At 46.0% G+C, this 15210-nt stretch overlaps 1 protein-coding gene across 1 annotated transcript in view; it reads left to right on the plus strand.

The window, feature by feature from the left end:
- The first annotated feature begins 543 nt into the window (after positions 1 to 543).
- Positions 544 to 15210, plus strand: part of LOC114875472 (LIM domain only protein 3-like) — a 70407-nt gene continuing 55740 nt past the window's right edge. Inside the window, exon 1 of the mRNA XM_029185788.2 lies at positions 544 to 799. The gene's annotated coding sequence lies outside the window, so the exon portion shown is untranslated. The remainder of the gene's footprint in view (positions 800 to 15210) is intronic.

Raw genomic sequence — 15210 nt, forward strand, 5'->3', positions numbered from 1 at the left:
ATTGCGCTCTGTTTGCCCATTCCCCATTCTACTCTTCATCCCCATACCTACCACCATTCTCGTCACCCTTTCTCCACCCGCCCTTCTCCTTTGTTAGTTTCTGCCAGAGTTTAATTTTAACCAATTTATCTCGGACGCTCGATCGTTTATCATCGAAATTGCACGTAAAACGCGAATCACGGCTCAACTAGACTACCTTCCGCTTCATTTTTCTTTTCTTCTTCAACGCTTTTTTAACCGTACTTTTTTAATCTTGCATATAATTTTTATTAACTTTTTCGATCTGACATTGGTGTACTGTACCGACATATCAATTTTTCCTACGGTACATTAATTTATAAAATTGTCTCGAAGCTTATTAATACGTAATTGAAATATTAAAATTACTATTAAATCTTTTTGTTTATGTTTATACAAGTACTTACGATAGTTTATTTAACTGGTAGCAAGTGGTAGGAAGTAAGTAACCGTAGAGGATTAGAAGATAAGGTCACAATCTCTATGATACGTTACCGTTCGAATGTTGATCCTCTAGTTCAGTGTTCTCGCGCCAGAGGGACAGACGTCAGTGTTTGTCATTTTTCTACGCGAACAGTTCAAAGCCGTGGTGGATAGAAGTTGTTTCACGTGTGGGTCGAACGATGTTCGTTTCTCTTACGATCAATCAATCAAATTGAAACATCGTAATAGAATATGTGCAGTGAAATATAACCACTTCCAGAATCATCGATTAGGAAGCCATCGAGGGCAGCTGTTGTATTGCCGCGGGAAGCAACAACCTTCGATGAGAACGACAAAGGTATTTTAAATCACCTTTCTTTGCATGTTTTTACATTGCTTTCTCGCTTTTGTCTGACGATAATTGAATCGTCGCTAGAGTACGTATTTTGAAAGCACTCATGAGTTAATTATAATTGATTATTTCGAAACATTGGTGTCAAAGCTTCTAAAGAGAAACATTTAAATCATTTAACAATAGATTACACGATGTTTCCATATTATTATCACTTCAAGTGCGCAGTTTAGCGTTGCGTAGAGACATCGAAGAAAATGGCGGGAAACAATAATGACTCGTGGGCATATTTATTGTTACTCGTTTGGGACTCCAAATAATGTCCATTGTGAGGGTCATTGAACTTGTCTCGAAGACACGAGGGAGATCCATCATTCTCTGTCCACGTTTGAGAGTTAATTTTCGGATCGGCCATACTGATCGGGAAAAAAGCTAACGAATCTCTCTCCTACCTCGTGCATCGAGATTTACTTGCATTTATCGCGTTCCATTACTGTCGACAAACGATTCGATCGCCATCAGCGACGTCGCCACCGTTGCGCCGACCAAGCATCGCCGCTTCCAATTAAAAGCCCCTCGTCGTCGCTCCGAAATTGATATCGGAAAACAAAAACGCCAATTTCAGGCGTCTACTTCGCGTGTAACGTGCACGCGCGTACCATCGCATCGGTTCAACAGCAACACGTAAACCCGCTGATTCGTTCGGAGCGTTATCGCGCACGCGCGCCCCTTCCGAAGTGTTAATTGACCGCTGCCGGTCATTACACGGTTGATCGCAATTAAACACCGCAATTTCGAGAAACGTACGTTCGGCTTTATGCCGAATTAAAATTGCAGCAGCCGTTGCGCGCATCGTTCGCTTTTTCAAAGCTGAGTCCTCGAGCGTGCGCGTTAGACCGAGTGCACACCAAACGAGCCATCAAGAATAAACGTATGGTTGGATTCGGTTGAAATGTTTCCTAAATTATTCAACGCTTCTTCCTCGATTCGATAATTGAGTGCAAATGATGTTGTTTGCATTATACGAACAAAATCGTTAGCTAAACACGTTCTCTGACAGATGACTTGAAGACGTTAACGGCTAGAGATTTGGTCACGCGATATCGCGTGCGCGATTGCGAACTCTCTAATAGCAAAAATATAGCGTGGCATGAAGAAAACATTCAGAGTATATCGAACGTGTTAACCCTTTGACTGAGTACTCTAGGCTTGAACGTCCTGCGTGTACAAAATAAGAATCAAGTCAATAACACTTACCACTTTTTTAAAATTAATTTTAATTTAATTTCTCAGTTTATTTTTTTCTTTTTCAATGTTTTATCACATCATTATAATCCGATAACATATGGTGTGTAATTAGTAATATGCGTTGATAACTTTTATTTCATTATAATTAGAATGTACGCATATCTGCGTCCATAGTCGGCAGCTTTCTGCCAGCTTTCACCTGACGCATATATCCGTTCATAACAGTCAAAGGGTTAACAGAAAAATCGTTAATTTACTTGCCGCTATCTATACTTTTATGATGATATATTTTTATTCACTTGCTTAGCGTGTACACAGTGTTAGAGTCAATACATTTTATTGGATGTCGTTGTTACGAATTGTCTATATCGTATCCTGGACGCGTTGAACGTGTCGCGGTATCGGTGGCTGGTTACAATAATTGGCGAGCGGGTTGAGCAGAATTCAGGCATTAACGTTCGTCGTTAATCATTACAGTCTCGATCCCTTGGTTTTCAACGATCCAGCCAGAGATCGTGTCCCGCTGACGTAGGTAATGTATTCGGAATTCGAGTCGTGTTGCGACGTTATTATTCGGTCGCGATGTGTAAAACTGGTTGACGCTTCGTAAACCTCGATTTCACGCCTCGTCGACCTCTAATTAATGCAATAGGAAATTGTTATTCCGTTACGTGCACTCCGCGCTCTATGCATTATTTCGGATAGCTGATCGTGGACTACCACCATCCGTGTCCGCTACCCTTCACCGTCCATTTACCTTTCGCGGGACATTAATCGTTTTTCCTGTTACGAATGCCCTCGTTCTTTCTCGTTGTTCATCGCATTCCAACGAATCTTAGTTAGTGAAATCTTTATGATACCATCCGCGGTTCGATCGAGGTAATATTGATCGAATACACAGGCTGCCCTACCTAATTTGATCACCTTAAATATTCATTGTCTCTGTACTCGACGCGTTGCGCACACACCCACGACTATTTATCAGAATCGATGTAATAATAATTACCAAGAACATCGTGATGTCGTAATTGTTCCTTAACTATAATACATTGACAAAGAGACAAAGGCTTGTTTAGTAATAACGAACGGTATCTGGGTCTAGTTAATAAGAGTATCCTTCGAATTTCTAGCCATTCCTGGGAAGTTTGGGAAAATTTCCTCGTTTCGCTCGTTAGCTGACGTACGCGGGCGGCTCGGTGCAAACGCAGGGTAGGCCCGTAGGTGGAGCGTAACAGGCGAGCAAGTAGACAGGCAGGGTGGGTCGAAGCTACTGCCTCGTATACGTGGATGTAATGCATGCTAAACATGTCAGGTAATTAACGTGAGCATTACACGTATGCTGCCTCCCCTCTCTCCCCTCCTATTCCAGTTTCGTACACTAATTACGGTTAGCTATAATGCCGACCAGCCAATCGAACGGAGTTTGAAGTTCGTAATTGTACCGTGATCGAGAAAATGGACAACCGCGATACGTCGCGGTCTTGGGTGTCTGGTTGGGTGTCCCGCTATTAACGTTGGGTGACATCGGTTTCGTGGATCGAAGGGAACTCTTTGATTTATCTCGGTTGCTCATTTTTCGCTCGACCAGTTTTACTTTACGGGACTAGCGAGCCACGGGATAAAGGGAAACGTTCGATTCGTTAAGCGAGTTACCAGGGCCAGAGGGACGGGGGGGAAGATTTTTCCAATTGTCACGAAATGTGGGCTCGTTCGATGGACGAGTCTAGATTTAATGTTAATAGTTTGTTAAAACGAAGCGAAGCCTTCGTTCTCCCGTAGGAGCCCGCATCGGTTGACGAGTATCCGAGCTGAAAGGCGCGACGGACACAGAGACGCGTATGGACCGTGTATGAGGGTTCAAAGAAATTCTAATCGAGATACAGGCGCGAGACCGGTCCTGCGGCAAATTACACATACGGGTCCCATTACGTGAAAGCGACGCTTTCGATTGGAAGCTTCCAATGTTGGAACTTCGCTTCAAGATCTTGTCTATCTACGTAGACTTGTTTGAAGTGGAACTCGAGGTTGTAATTCTTTCGAATAAAAGAATCATCACTTATGCTAATTATAGGTTGAGTAGATGATCGCTTCATTGTTGGCGAAGAAACGATAATTAACTTTCATCATTTTTCGTTGCTAATTGAAGATACTCATTAACGCGTGCCAATGTTAAATCTCGCGTAAAGTTTCGATAAAATTTATTCTTATTAAGATTGAATCTGCTTGCTTCGAATTCTACTTCGAGGAATAAATGTTTATCCGACTGGTGATGATAGAAAGGTAAAGAGTAAATGGAGAAACAGGGACGCCTCTTTTACAGTTCTTTAACGATGATACATTGCTTCCGAGGCTTCCCAATGGTCGCCCACGTTACTGTCACTTAAGGGACCGGACCGCGAATCCGTCTCTGAGGATTCTGACTATGTTTCTCTGGAAAATCCTGAGAAGTAAATTAGCGGCGTTAGAGGCGGTTGTTTTCTAGTCAAAGTTTAATCGCGTTTCCTGTGTTCCAAGTGAAACAGATCGAACAGTATCAAAGACGAAAGGAAAAGAAAGGAAGAATTTGAAAAAGCTGGAACGGTAGAAGGTGAGAGAAGCGGTATCGAAAGGGGATTGAAAGAGGGATAGAGATGGGGAGGAAGGGTGGATGGGAAGGACCTTTAGCCCGGTCCTTGTCGCGATCCTACGCGGCGCGTCCACAGGACCGACGAACGGTTAGTTAAGGAACACGGGAAAGCACTTCTGAATCACTCTCGACGACGCGCGTCCCTTTGCTCGCGCTACTTCGGATACCACGATACAGTACACTTTTCCACTAGATATCACCTTCGTGCATATATCAATTTTCCACTCACGTCACCGGTCTTCTGGAACGTATGGCGAAAGTGGAATTTGTGGGCCGGAATAACTTGGAATCGGATACGCTACCCTGATTCGGCGTTGGATTGTTTCAAAGAGTTGTGCGTCAAACTCGCGAAGAGACGTACTCGCGAGAGACATCGTGTGCGTCCTGCGGTGAAACGAAATTATATAGAAATAAAGCTTGTTCGATAAGAGTAAAGTGCTAACTCCGCTGTGGACGTCTAGGTAGCCACGATAAGCGTAACTAACCGCCAGGAATAAATTGCCAAGAACAATTCTTGGAGATTTCTATAGAAACACTATACACACACTTTTTCCCCATTTTCTTATCTCCGTTCCCCGCGTTTCCTTTATTTTTTCTCGCGAGGCCGAGTGTACGGGGGGGTAGATTCGAACTCTGAAGCGATGCATCATAATCAAGCGGTCAACTTACTTAGTCCGGAGTGCTGCGTGCTTAAGTTAATTAGCTAATTACTAATTTTAATCGGATGACGTATGCGCATCTCGAGGGATACAAGCAAACCCTCTTAGCAGGGAGAAACTGAACTCCCATCGTCCTTCTCTTTCTCTATCCCTCCCTCTTCGTCTTCTACTTCATCTTTGCCTCGCTACCTCTCGCTCACTTCATCTTCAACCCATTCCTGCCCGTTCTCCTCTTCTTTGATACGTAGAAGTTACGAATCGTACCTCTAGCTCTAAGATAAACTCGACTTAATTGGGTCTAAGTAATTTCGCTAAAACTGCTCGCTTAATTTTTCATCCATTTTCGATCGTAACTTCTTATCCTGGTCATTTCGCGTGGCATTCACCACGCCATAGCTGAAGGATCTTAAAAAGCGTGAATATTTACGTAATATCCTTCTGTTGGAAGGAGGAGAGCAGAAGGTTCGCGATATCGTCAAAATATTATCAAGCTGGTGGTTGCCTTCACAAACGAGGTTATTCCTCGTTAATGACGCAAAGAGACGTAAAAAAATATCGTCGTGTTGGCGCGAAATAAATATTTAAAGCGATTGTAAATGTCGCGGGAACACGTTAAACCGGTACGCGAACCTTCGCCACTTGTTAGCTCGGATCGGCGCGATTTAAATCCGCTCATTTTCCATAACGCGACGAGCACACCGTCGCGTCGTCTTACTTCCTTCGCACTTTCTTCTCTTCTTTTTGTCTTTCTTAACCATCGATATCCCGCCTCGATACGGAGCTCGTTAATATTCAGAAATATAAGCGAACATAAACGATCCGTGATGTCGCAACGTTTCTCATGACAGTTTATAATTAGCTGTACATGTCAATTTATAATCCTCTCGTATGGAAATGAGGATAGATAATTTCACGATATATTTATCGTGTAAATGGTCGATCGAGTTAAAGTGCGATTTAATCTTGAAATGCTTGAAAAGCTAAGCCATCAAACTATGAACGTTGAATTCGTCAATTAAGCTGTCCGAGTTATGGACCGATTTTTCAACTCTGCCAGTTTAATATTTGAAAACGGCTGCCGTCTCCAGAATAATCGAGTGTCAGAAAACGAACGTTCGAGCGATCGATATCGCGATAACCAACGTTTTCAGTGTATCCTCTTTTTTTTCCCGAAAAAGGAGAAAATTCCTTTTTTTTCAGAGAAGAATGTTAAACTCGACACGTTTTCGAAATCAATTCGAAACTCGTCGCTCGTTATTGTTTGACAGGGCTTTCGTTTCTTGTTTCCACGATGTGTCACGTACCTTCCAGGCGGTTTTAATTAATAGAATGCATATCTAAACGAGTTTGGAACAACGCGACCGATAATATACGATCACAGTGTACAGCAATGAAAGCAGCAAAGGAGATGAAACCTTGACGCACGAACTCGCGCAAACATTGTGAAACAGAGAGAAGAAAAAAACAGATGCAACACATGCAGAATGTAAAAGGAGAACGGAAAAACGACCACGAACCGGTGTATGCGAATCCGCTGACGCGCATGCGGTTTAAGTGTACGCGCTTAATTAGCTCGGCGTATCCTCTCCCCGTATAAAATTACTAAACGCGTTATAAACCAGATATCATTATATTTCGACGTAATAAGATGAAACTTTAATTAGATTCCTCGTAAGAGTGTTGGTACATTGGCGCACGGTTTCCCCTCCCATCACGGTCCTCGTACGTGTGATCACGTACACTCGTGGATCGTTTACAGAGGCCGTGCAAACAGGCGGACGGGCATAATACCGAACGCAAGATTGGCCATCGAAGCAGGAGAGTCGGTCGAAAACAATTATTAATAACACGTGGCATCAAGGGACGAGAAGACGCGGCGTGGCGAGGGGTGCTGCACGATGGATTGCTTGCACTCCAGAAGAGAATGCTGCTCGGTTAATGAGGTGGGAGTTAATTAACCGAACTGAAGTGAGATGGTAGGAGGCCGGTTCTCTTCTCCGTGGAACGGATGAGAAAAACACGAATCGACGCGAGGAGGAGACGAAGAAGAAGGGGAGTGGAAGGGAGGTGGCGGATAGAGGAGCAAAGTGTCAGGGATTGAGATACGGGCACCGTTGGTAATAGTAGCACGAAGAGGAACTGGAGGAGGAGAGTAGGGTTGCAGAAAGCGTGGCTCAACGAGAGGGGTGGAAATGAGAGAGGAATAGATGTGCCAAGCAGGGCATGCGGGTTCGTAATTAGGGATCTATAATTGCGTGGAGTCAGCTAGAGCGGTTGAGTCGAGTGGCAGGCACCCAGCATCACGTCGTTCACACGTACCCGCGTTTGCGTACCGACCAGACCAGGCCAGACCAGACCAGACCAGACCAGACGCGAACGAGATCGTGTATCCTGCTGTGTGCGTGTTTCCTCGCGTTTCTGTGTTGCCGCTCCGACTCTCGACGTAGGGGCATCGGTTGCCACCGGAAATGGAGTTGGACACGGTGGCCGCAAGTAATAAGGCCTGTTGCCGTGATCTGCCTCGAGATTGAAAGCATCGCGACGTTTGAAATCGTATGCAAAATGCAACCCCGCTGGTAAAATGCAATTTTGACACGACAGAAATCGTTAGGTCTTTTTTTATTTTTTCAAACAACAAAATAAATCATTTCAAGTTTTTCCTTTTTCTTCTTATCGGTACTCGAAAGAATCTTGCGGAGTAGCATTAACTTCAGCTAGATCTAAAGCGGCTTTTCATACAGCTGTGGTAATATATTTCAATAATTATAGCACGCAATATTTACGTGGAAACAGGCCAGTCGATTAATCGCCGTCGGCGATAATTTAACGAATCTCGCTAACGTACACAGGCAGAGATCGAATTAGCGCGGTAGAGACGGAATATCCTCTCTAATTGGAGCCGCGAAAAGCTTCGATTATAACGGCTAAGCGTTCGCGCGTCGAGCCAGACACACGTGGCCAGTTTTCGCGTAGGCAGACGGTTCCTATCGTTCCGCTAATGAGCCAGATTATTCCCGGCAGTCCGAACTGACAAGAAAGAAACAAGAATGTGCATAGGAAGTGGGTTTGTCGTTCGCAGGACTGATAACGCGGCATCGTATTCAGTCCCGAGGAGATAAGTGCATCTGCCAGAGATACATTGCGGTCCGGGAGTAAACGTTTTCCAGCTTGCTCCGTTTCAACGAAAGAAAGACGGCCATCGGAGTCGAAGGAAAATTTCGCCGTTTGAATTTAAATAACGTCCACGGTTGATCGTTTCGCGATTAGCGGTTAGAATTGTATGGTAAAAGGATAAAAAGAAAGGCGTCGTTAAATGTGATAAATCTGCAGGAACTATCGGAGCTTGTTCGCTGGATGAAAATAACGAGAGAGTCGAACGGTACTCGCGGCTAGTCGTGAGCTGGAATTTCCTCGTAGCTCATAATCGACGAGGAGAATTATCTGGAAAGGAGGATAAGATTTAATCCAAGGTAACGGGAGCAAGGTGTATCAGAATTGAATCGAGGTAGCTAGAGAAGCAATCGCATAGTCGAACGAAAATTTCCTCGAGGAGGGCGAGGAGCCGGTTCGGGTTCGGGCTCGGGTCGAAGGCGCCGGAAAAGAGCTTTCCCTGGCGTGGCGCTTTCTTCGGCTTGGCAATCCTTCACAGTTAACGCCCCTAATCGTATTCATTAAAGTGCTCTCAATGCTTTTACACGGCTCTCAAGCTCTGCCACCATCTTCTCGCTCCCACTCTTTAAACATCCACCTTCCCCCGCCTTCGTCTCTCTTTCTCTTTTTCCATCATTCGTCTCTTTCTCTCGTTCTCTCTTCGTCTACCTTTCCGACGGTGCTTTCAACGCCTGAGATCTTGAGTAGATTCTCTCCTTCCCCCCCCCCCCCGTCTTAGCTTGTTCCTCGTCACCCTTTTTCTCAGCTCTGCTCTTTCTCTCACGCTTTCTCCTTCTCTCTTGTCGCGAGAGCTTTTAAGTTGGCAACAATGCGCGGATTTATAAACCAGACTGAGGGCATTGTTATCGGCGAGTGATTGGAAGGCGGCGTTTCGACACTGGCCGAATACCAACCATTGGTTACCGTCCATTGTTGACCCCTTTATCTTGGAAATTCGTGCTCCGCCACCTTGCTTTTCCCGTTCGACCGCCAGGGACTCGCTAAATCACTTGGTTTTATTGATGGACCGCGAGGGTGGAAAGGCGCGACCACGTCTTGGTATCACGACTTTTGATAAACGGCCCATTGTGGGCCGTCTTTTCTTTGTGGTTTCTTCCTGTCGCAACGTCCGTTTCCCGTTTGCTCGTTTCGTTCGGCCGGCAAACCGGCTATCAGCCAGGATTCCCAAAATTTTTCCTTCCACGATTGACGAATCATCGTGGTCCCTTGATCTTTATCGATTTCACGTTTCCGAGAACCGGTCCGGAATTTCACTTCGGCACGTTAATGGTTCGATCGTTGCAGCTCGAATAAAAGAGAAAAGACGAACGCATCGCGTCGCGTCGCTATGCACCTTTTTGTGCTGGAAATTAATGCCGAAGCGCGTGGATGCGCGTGGATCCCTTCGAATTATACGCATCGGTGACAGTATTCGCACAATAGGATACCATAGGATGAATCGAGTTTCTACCCTCGGTTTGCGAGTTGACTTTCCCATGATGCGGTCGTAATCAGATCATCTCCTACCCTACCGTCCTGCCTATCGCCATTGACTGTTCCATCGACTCTTCCATCGTCCCCCGCGTACCATTTTTGTTTATTGCTTAAGTGGTCCTATTGTTCGAAGCGACTATAGCGAGTGCGCGCTTTCATTGAAAAATTAATTAAACCATGGTTTTGTGGTTGCGACTAAACCGTGACGGTGCTTGTCTCCCTTTTTTTAACAAATCAAATTATAACCTAAAGTAAAATTATTCCATATAAAATTAAAGGCACAGTACTTGAAAGATTTCTAATAATTCCCGTACAAATCTATTTTATTTCTCATCCTGCACGCAGAGTCACCCTACTGTCAATCGAATCACTCTTCACGTGACACCCTGTAGAAATCATCCTGGCGGATGAGACGTGGAGCGTAGCAAAAATCATTAAGCGATTACGCGTCATGGGAACCCTGGCTGGCTCGATGATAGACAAATTTGTGCGTTCGAATATTCGCAGGTCCGAGAGAGAGAGAGGTTAAAGCGCGTTGAAATAATATACGAGGTGGCCGGTATTGTAGTTGGCACGGAAGAATATCGATCTTGGTCGGAGCATCGCACGTGTCTCGGCGTTCGACACGTGCCAGCTCCGCTTTGCTACAGGGAAGCACGAGCAGCGAGAAGGTATCGTTGGCCGAGCGAGTTGCCGGCACGCGTGTGCGTGCAAAATCGCGTGCACGTCGATTGATCCAGGGTGATGGTGGCGGTCATCCCGCGATCTACGGCCACCCTTCGCACCGACCAGAGTTTAAGAGCTATCTTCCGTTCATCTAATCCGTAATTATACCGCTCGAGAAACAGCTATTTGTAAGGATAGGCTGGCATTAGTAGGAGGAACCGTGTATGTGCCACCCCAGCCTCGATTTCGCCTTCCTATTTTTCTTGCATCAACTCTATTCAAACGAGGGTGAACGCGTATTACCATGCAAATCGTTCTTACTGATGCTCGATCTTTCGCGTAACAGTTCGATTATTCTACGAAATAACACCTCTTGGTAGGGTGAGATTTACCGATTCCGAGGATCCTTCGTGTTTCACCGTGAGAATGTTAGGTCACGATGGAACGAGTCTGTTACACGAAGGTGAATAATTTTCCAGGCTACCGCAAACAGGTGTTTCGATTCGGTTATTGATTACAGGTCATCCCATAGATAATTTCGTTATCAAATTCACCTGGATCGACGATTTGTCCCTTACGATCGTGTCGCAGACGAATCGCGGGAGAAATTCTCGTCTCTCTCGCTTCCTCCAGCAGACTGGTGCAAATAAGCCAGCGAGTTTTTCTTTGCACAATATGTTGCGGGACCATTACTTAAGCAGGACGAGGGGTAAGGGAGGGGAGCAGCTTCCGCGCGGGGAGACTGGCTCTTACCTAAATAACCACTCAGTCACTCGCAGACTTAGCTGGGAAACGGCGGAGAGGTTAGGAGGGGTAGTTCGGACCGAAGAGACGGCAGGGATGTGGGGGTTAAGGCCAACGGGGGGGGGGGGGGGGGGGATGGCCCGATACTATTACGTGATGTAAGAGCAACCGAGCATCCAGAAACCACCCCGCCAGATTAACGAGGCCATTCTCCGATTGATTTCTCGAGAAACGTTTCGACCGTTAACTTTGATACCGTGCTTCGCCATAGCGAAGCAACTTTTCCTACCATTTCGATTCACCTTAGCTTACTGTGTCCGAGACTAAGCGAAGAACAGCTTGGAAACGATCGTGAGAAGCGTCATTTATGTTTCGATACCTACCCTCTATTCTTCGAATCAATTGGCGTAAGTTCGTAAATGGTGCTCGTTCCGCTTTCAACGGGGTAATTAGCCAACTATCATCCGATTGAAACTACGAGAGTCGATTAGATATAAATGGAACTTTCGATGTAAGGACTAGAATACCTGAACGCGTGTTAATGTAATTTTCGTGAGTCATGAATCGTGCCAAAATAATTTACGAAACGTGGCCGTGATAGCTTGATTACGCCAAGTAATTTGCTTTTGTCGTAGCCGCGAATGGATGTCGCGTCCAGACACCGTAAAGAAATTCCGTTTGCTTTGATCTTGACCTGACTGCCTGACTAATGACGGAATATCCCTTCAAAGCGATCAATCTAAACGGGATACCAGGTCGTGGCACGCGCGTGTACGCAATTTCCAACGCGTCGGAACGATCACCCGTTAATTTTCTGTTTCGTCAACTCCGTTTAAGACTCGCCCGTAATCGCGTTTGCGGGGTATACTCAAACATCACGCGAAATAAAACTCGGGGATCATGCAATTTGCAGTGAAATATTATTCTTAAAGTATTGTACAAAAAAAGAAGCGATCGAAGGTATCCGTGTTGGTACGCAAACAGCATCATCGAATGGTTTGATGTCCCACGAAGAGGTCGTAAGTTTTCGAACAAACAGATCGGTGTCGGAAGTTTCGCGACGAGGATTCATTAGAAAAGTTTATGCCTTACGATTGTTACACTTAAAGAAATTAGCAAGTCGATCGTGGTAGGTATGCGAGACGCGTCAAAGTGATACCGACCGAGAGACACGAGGCTTGGACGATACAACAAGGGAGTAGACGATGCAAGGCAAAGTGAGGTAATGGCGTGTCGGAGTTAACCGGTTGATAACCATCGGTTATAATTAACTCAACCTAACCGGTGAACAAGCCGACCCCGCTAACTATGCCAAGCCGCAACTGTGCGTTTCACTTTATGGGTATCGAGCAGCGCTGCTAGCTCCAAGATTCCTCGCGTCGTTGGTTTGTTAGTCCTCCAACCAAGAACTAGCAAGAGCTAGCAAGATCTCAGATAAGATCTTATGCCTCGCACGGCTACCAGTTTTGTTGTTCAATAATTACGAGTTAAACAGGGCTGTTCGATGTAAATCGCTCGTAAAAACTTCTACCCTTTTTATAAGAGGATCGAAGCTATTAAGATCTCGTATTTGCATGGTATAATTTTAATTACTTTCCTCTTCGGACAAAATAGTAGAAAATTTCTGGAACGATGCTAATGGAATTTTCTTCGATCAAAAGCGGTATAGACTCGAGTTTTCTCACAGGAAGTGTAAACAAGCCGTCGCGTCGTCGCCGGGAAGCGGCTTAAAAACGACACCCGGTACGATCGCTGTCATGGCAGCCAGCCGTTGCCGCTTTCTCGTTGCGTTCTCCTAAAGGTTAATCCCTATTGTCGGCTGACATAAGCCTCTAATGGATGGAACCGATCCGCGCGCGCGACGTACGATACGGGCCGCGTAACGCGAACGCGCGACGAATTCGATTCGCTCTGTTTGTTGAACGAAACGCAGCGAGACACAAACAAGGGTAAAACATTCCGTTTCCCTTTGATTTTTCAAACGTCAGTGTGAACGCGATCATCGTATCTAAAGATTCCTAAGAGAGAGAGAGAGAGTTCAAAGTTTCTTGCCGATCTATTGGTCTAAAGGTGTGTTTCAAGGTATAAGGTTGGTACCAGGCCACGTCGAAGACGCGGAAGAGGAACCCATTCAATGATGAGTGGGCAGACGGCTAAAGAGGAAGGCTAAACAGGGTGTCCGTTTCGGGCGGTTTAACGAGGCGAAACGAGGCACGGACAAACGCGGTAAAAGGGCCAATCCCAATCACTTTTCTCGGCCAATTCCGTAGTTTTCGTTAAGCAGAACGAACGTCTTCTCCCTTTTCTTGCCTTGTGGCAGAGAGCCACGGTAGATTGCGAAAGAACCGGGGGTTTGAAGGAGGTAGGCAAGGGGGTGGAAAGGCCAGGCTGGGCCGCGCGCAATCATCGCCCAGTCTTTTAATTTCCTATACTGGCGGGAGAGAGCACGTGTAAGTGTACGTGTTAGCGTGTACCCGCGTGGCCACGTTCGTGTGTCGGCCGCGTGTGTGCGCGCGCGTGTATCTGTGTAAAACGGATGTAGGGAAGATAGGGAAGGAGAGAATAGCAGAGAAAGTTTCGAGTAAAGGAAAAGGAGGAACGTTCGGAGGGTGGTAGAACAGAGAAAGAATGTGTATCTATGTGTGTGTATGTGTGTTTGTATGTATATGGAAGAGAGAGAGAGAGGGAGAGAGAGGAAGGTAGAGAACGGTGGCTCGTGCGCGAGGGTCGGCACGGGGTGGTAATTGGCTGTCATGGCTTCCCAGTTCTACCAACCGCCCAACAACCCCGAGAGATTGGTATCGCTTATAATTAACTTCTCCGTTTCACGAAGCCACCGTTTCCATCGCGGCGTCCACGAAAAAGAGAGGTAGTTACAAAAGAGAGAGAGTGAAGGAGGGTTGAAACGCGGTCGTGGGCGGGTGGGTGAAAGTTTCGGTCGTGCCTAAAGTCGAAAAGCTTGCAGCAAGCGTGCGACGAGAAGAAGGGAAAGAAAAAGAAAAGAAAGAAATCGTTTGCAAGGGGTTGGGTGAATTCGTTGAGCATCGATAGAGATGGGGAGAGGGGACCGATGCCGATGGTTCTTCTTTATTTCTTATTCGTAATATTAAGCTGCCGGCGTGTACCGTGGTCTAACGGGGAAGATCGAAATCCCGCGTGCCCGGGAGCGTCGAACGTTGGTCTCGTTATTTCGTAATTTTCCTTAGGTGCCGTAATTGGAGCCTTTTGTACGCGCGTCGCTACTCTAACGAAGAAGATCATTAGCTTTGAGAAAATCTGGTAGTCCCGCAAGTTTCTCGGCGAACACCTTTGAAATGAGCTCGCCAACACCTTTAGGGTGGCTGAACGAGTTGGAAAGAACTGTGGAAGCCGTGCGTCAGGGTTCGAGGAGGATTTTACGGGACATGGGATAGCGTGGGTTTCCCTGGCACGGTAAAAGTAGAGGCGACAGCAACCAGAAGAAAAGCTCTTTCAACGCGAGGGACACGCGCCAAGCTCCGAGAAAGCTAGCTACGAAGAGGCAGACGGAGAGGAACGATGCGATGGTGAGAAGAAAGCGCAGAAGCGAAGCAACGTTACCCTACGGAAGACGGGGAGGAAACGGGAAGGATAGAAAGGATAGAAATACTCCGAAGTCTAAGTAAGTAACATCCATTTCTATCCCCTACCATCTAGTCACTCCTTTTACTTTGGTTTACCTTATACTTTACGCGCTACTTCTGCGACTTTTTATTTGCAATTCCACTTTCTTCCACGACCGCCACCTTCCCGGCAGTGGTTCTCAGGAACATCTTAGCCCGGGCTACGTGTCTACTTGCCGCGATACCGTT

This window comes from Osmia bicornis, chromosome 1 (assembly GCF_907164935.1).
Source record: "Osmia bicornis bicornis chromosome 1, iOsmBic2.1, whole genome shotgun sequence".
Classification (NCBI taxonomy): Eukaryota; Metazoa; Arthropoda; class Insecta; order Hymenoptera; family Megachilidae; genus Osmia; species Osmia bicornis.